This window comes from Terrapene carolina, unplaced genomic scaffold (assembly GCF_002925995.2).
Source record: "Terrapene carolina triunguis isolate 2854851 unplaced genomic scaffold, T_m_triunguis-2.0 Scaffold227, whole genome shotgun sequence".
NCBI lineage: Eukaryota > Metazoa > Chordata > Testudines > Emydidae > Terrapene > Terrapene triunguis.
Window position 1 is genome coordinate 4,786,301 of NW_020664578.1, and position 4,608 is coordinate 4,790,908.

General features: G+C 58.6%; 1 protein-coding gene across 1 annotated transcript in view; it reads left to right on the forward strand.

Moving 5' to 3' along the window:
- The first annotated feature begins 567 nt into the window (after positions 1–567).
- The window catches only part of S100A10 (S100 calcium binding protein A10), a 16,510-nt gene continuing 12,469 nt past the window's right edge, over positions 568–4,608 (forward strand). Inside the window, exon 1 of the mRNA XM_026656286.1 lies at positions 568–671. The gene's annotated coding sequence lies outside the window, so the exon portion shown is untranslated. The remainder of the gene's footprint in view (positions 672–4,608) is intronic.

The window sequence follows — 4,608 nt, forward strand, 5'->3', positions numbered from 1 at the left end:
TAGATAGATAGATAGAGGGGGTGTGTGGGGATAGATAGATAGATAGACAGATAGATAGATAGAGGGGGTGTATGGGGATATATAGATCGATAGATCGATAGATAGATAGAGGGGGTGTATGAGGAGAGAGAGAGAGAGAGAGATAGTATGGGGATGGCTGGACAGACAGAGAGGAGCTGTGGGTGGCTGGACAGACAGAGAGGAGCTGGGGGTGGCTGGACAGACAGACAGGAGCGGGTCGGGGACAGACAGACAGACACGCACAGCTGGACTGGAAGGCTGGTCGGTCTCTCTCACCAGCAGGCGCTGGGCGAGAACCAGCTGTTCCCTCTCCCACCTGGTCTCTCCAAGCCCCGGCCGGCCCCGCTCCGCCGCACTGCCCCAGCCGGCCGGTGCGGGGCAGGCAGACGGGCTCTCGCCCCTCGCCGCCCGGCGGCTGGGCGCAGGCGGGCCCGGAGCGCGGTGCCAAAGGCAGAGGGCACCAGCGAGCCGGGCTCGGGGCTGCAGGGAGCCGCGTGTGACTCCGCCCGGGCCGGACTCAGGTTTCCCCCCGCCTCCCCCCGGATCTCCTCCCTCTCCGGCATAGTCTAGGGCCGGCGGCTCCAGTCCCACCCACACTCGCTGCGCCTCGGTCCCCGCACGGCTGTTCCGCTCCTGCGCTCCCAGCCAAGGTGAGTCGGGATCCCCCAGCCCCTCCTACAGCGCACTGACCGGGGGGGCAAAGCTCCCTCCTGCGGCCACCCCTCAGCCTGGGGGGCTCTGGGCTGCCATCCTGCCCCCAGCCGCTTCTGCAGGGCATTGACCCGGGGGGGGCAAAGCTCCCTCCTGCGGTCACCCCTCAGCCTGGGGGGCTCTGGGCTGCCATCCTGCCCCCAGCCCCTCCTACAGGGCACTGACCCGGGGGGGGCAAAGCCCCCATCTGCGGCCACCCCTCAGCCTGGGGGGCTCTGGGCTGCCATCCTGCCCCCAGTGCCCCGGGGGGGAGGGGAGCAAAGCCCCCATCTGTGGACACACCTCAGCCTGGGGGGCTCTGGGCTGCCTTCTTGCCCCCCAGCCCGGACGCCTCAGCTGGATGGGGGAGGAGGAGGTGCCCCAGCTCTGCCCCCCCTGGAGCCAGGAGTCAGAACGGCTGCGGGTACCCCAGAGCCTGCTGCTACAGGAATTGGGGGAGGCTGCAGAAGATGGATTTAGGAGGGGGGAGTCCTAGTCCTGCTGCCCCCGGGGATGGGGGGAGGGTAATCCCAGCCCTGTTGCCCAGCCCGGGCGCCCCAATCCAGCCCCACTGGCTGTGGAGGTGGCACCAGGGTGTGGTCACACCCAGAGCTCTAGCTGCCGCCAGGAGCCCAGAGCCCCCGGGGCAGGGACACACCCTGCAGAGCAGCACCCTGGGCATCACTCATTCGGCAGCGAGGGCAGCCGCCGCTGGGGGTGAGAGGGTCTGTCTGTCTGAGGTGGGGGCAGAACTATGGAGGACAGGCTGGTTACTAGTATCTGCTGGTGCCACTTGCCCCCCGACCCGGAAAGGGCTCTGGGACGCGGCCCCTCCCTGGGGTCCCGCTCAGCTGTGAATGTTGCCGTGGGACGGAGTGAAATCTGCACTGGGATGGGATTCTGGGAGCTGCCGCGGGACCCCAACTTTCTTTGGGAGGCTCAGATGGTTTAGACTTTTTTTAAATGATGCATCTATTGGGACCCTGGTCGGCCCTGTTTAGCCAGTACGCCCTTGCTGGGGGGGCCCGAAAATCCGAAAAGCAGTGACTAACTGGTAACTCGCTGCCTGGGTTGTGCCGTGTCCATAGCAGAACTGGCATGAGCGTCCCACGATCTGGGAAGCCTGGGTGTGGCCCCTGCTCTCAGACACTGGGCAGCTGGGAAGCGAGGGGACAGGCCCTTTCTGAGCTTTACAAGGGGATGCGAACAGCTTGAATGCTTTCAATGGCTGCTGTGGGGCCAAGGGAGGGCACTTGAGAGCCAGATCGGTGCTCCCGCAAGGTACCCAGATGCAATACTTGCTATACAGATGCCATTGAGCAAGCGAGCAAGATAGATGGAGAAGAGAGAGAGGTGGTTACGTGCAGGGATGTATAATCACAGCATTGAAAGCCAGCCAGTTTTTACCACAGATTTTGAGGACGCGCTGTTCTTTTCCAAGTGCCGCTGCGCTGCTCAGACACTCCGAGGATCCAGGCCTCCAACTGGAGTTGCTTTTCTTGCTGGGAGCATGGGATGATTATAGATACCAAAGTCACTTCTCCTTTTGAACTAGAACAGATCTTTTAAAAAATAAAACACACCCAATCTTGAGATAAAAGTGGCCGGTGATGGAGAATCCACCCTGACTCCTGGTCAATTGTTCCAATGGTTAATTGTACTCACGTGTTAAAAATTTATGCCTTATTTTTGCTGCCCTCTCTCTGCACAGCGTTGGTTTCCTTCTCGGGGCTGGGCCTGGGCTCTCCCAGAGCAAACCCCAGGCTCCGCTGGGGTTGCCCTGCACCGGGAGATGCCGTTTACACCCAAATGCTCCAGATGCTCCCCTGACTCATCCCAGTGGAATTGGGTCACACCTGTTTTGCACCGGTGTGTGTGAGACACAGGGCAGGCTCCCATCTCTAAGAACCCAGACTTTGTCACTGGGCAGGGAGGGACAGAGAGTTGGGTCCGTGACTTGGCTGAATAACCCTTTGGGAAGAAGCCTCCCTCTTCCTACACTTGCAGTCTGGCTTCCAGTCTAGTGCCTGCTCCAGGAAGGCGCCTTTCAATAGGATCTCTCTGATCAGCTCCTCAGAACCTGCCCTTGGGCTGGAGGCTGCATCGCGGCAGGACCTTCGAGGTGCTGTTGTTCTCAGATTGAGAATGGTGCACGCCCTGCCAGACTCTAGCAGACAGAACAATGCGGCAGAGCTGGCATGAGCCCCAGTTAACGATCCAGGAACAGAGGTCCTTTGAGGAGACTTGCATTCCAGCCCCACTTCTTTCCTGGATCTGGAGGGATGGGCCTGCCACTCCGTTCCCAGGGTTTTTTTCCAGCTGAAGTTCGAACGTGGAGCTGATGTGGGGAAGCACGTCTCAGCTCTGGCCAATTTTCCAGGCAAGCAGCCCCGAGCGCAACGGGCACAACCGCCAAGCCTGGCTGGGCTTCCTGTTTTTTCCGTCGAGGTTTTCAGACACCAGCTGCAGATCTGAGGGCAAAGCAGCCTGAAGCAAACACAGAGCTAAGGAGGGTCAGGGGCCAGATCCTCAGCTCGTGCCAGTTGGCATCGCTGCATTGACTTCAGTGGCACTATACTGATTCACACTAGCTGGGGATCTGGCCCACTGGCTTCAGTGGTGCTACAGGACAGCCCCCAGGCCTGGCAAGGAGAGGGCTGCTGAGACAGACACTGCTCTGGAAGGGAATACAAAAGCCGCTTCCACTCGAAGGCAGCCCTGCTGTGTTTGGATAATTCAATCCGAATGCTGTGTCCTTATTTATCATGTTGCATCCGAAGACCGCACAGGAGAGGCAGCGTTTCACAGATGGGGAAACTGAGGCACAGCGCCTCACTCCATGGTCGCACAGGCGGAGTCAGAAATAGAACCCAGAGTCCTGCCCCCCAGCCATGTGCGGTAACCAGTAACTCCCATCCCAGAGCCAGGAATAGAACCCAGAAGCCCTGTCTCTGCACTTCTCTAACCACTCCCACCTGGAAAGAGAACCCAGGAGTTCTGGCTCTCAGTCCCCCGCTCTAATTACTAGGCCCCACAGCTCTTATCAGGCAGCCTTGTGATTTATTTTTTAAAAAATCTCATAATCTGGAAGCCAAGCTCGTGATTTTTCAGAGGCCCAACTCATGATCTTTCGGCGGCTGGGGTTGACGATCCTGCTTTGTGGTTCATCTTCAGTGCAGCGCGTTTGTCTGCCTTCCGGTTAAATAGCCACATGGTCTTGAAAGGACTCCTGGTTAACCACAGACTCCCCAAATCTGCCTGCAGAACATCTGATAAACACGAGGGCGAATCCGTAGTGACCCGGCTAACAAACGATAACGTTCTCCCACTGACGATCGGTGACGTGCGCCCCTGAGCTGCCCCACGGCTGCCACCCACAAAAGACACGCTCCTTCACGAGGCAGCGAAGGGGGAACGCCACCCCTGTGCAGAGGGCCAGCACATGAACTGCCCCGGGGGCAGCAGCGGCATTTAAGTGGCACATAGTCCTTGTGCTCTAGCTTCCCTGCGACTGATAACATCAGTCCCCATAGAAGGAAATTCACTCCGCAAGTCCCAACCACACTCCTTGATTAGTAAAGACAAAACTAATGTGACGGTAGCACCTTGGAGCCAGTGAGAGATTGTCTCAGCAAAATCATTACAAGGGGAACCACGTTTCAAAATACAGTCCCAGCATTTGTTTGGCTTTAAAAAAAAATAAGATAAGTGAGTTTTTCCATCATCAGATTGGGAGTCAGGACTCCTGGGCTCTAATCCCAGCTCTGGGAGGGGAGTGGGGTCTAGTGATCAGAGCAGCGGGGAGGATGGGAAGTCAGGATTCCTAGGCTCTAGTCCCAGCTCTGGGAGGGGAGTGGGGTCTAGTGATCAGGGCAGGGGGAGGACGGGAAGTCAGGA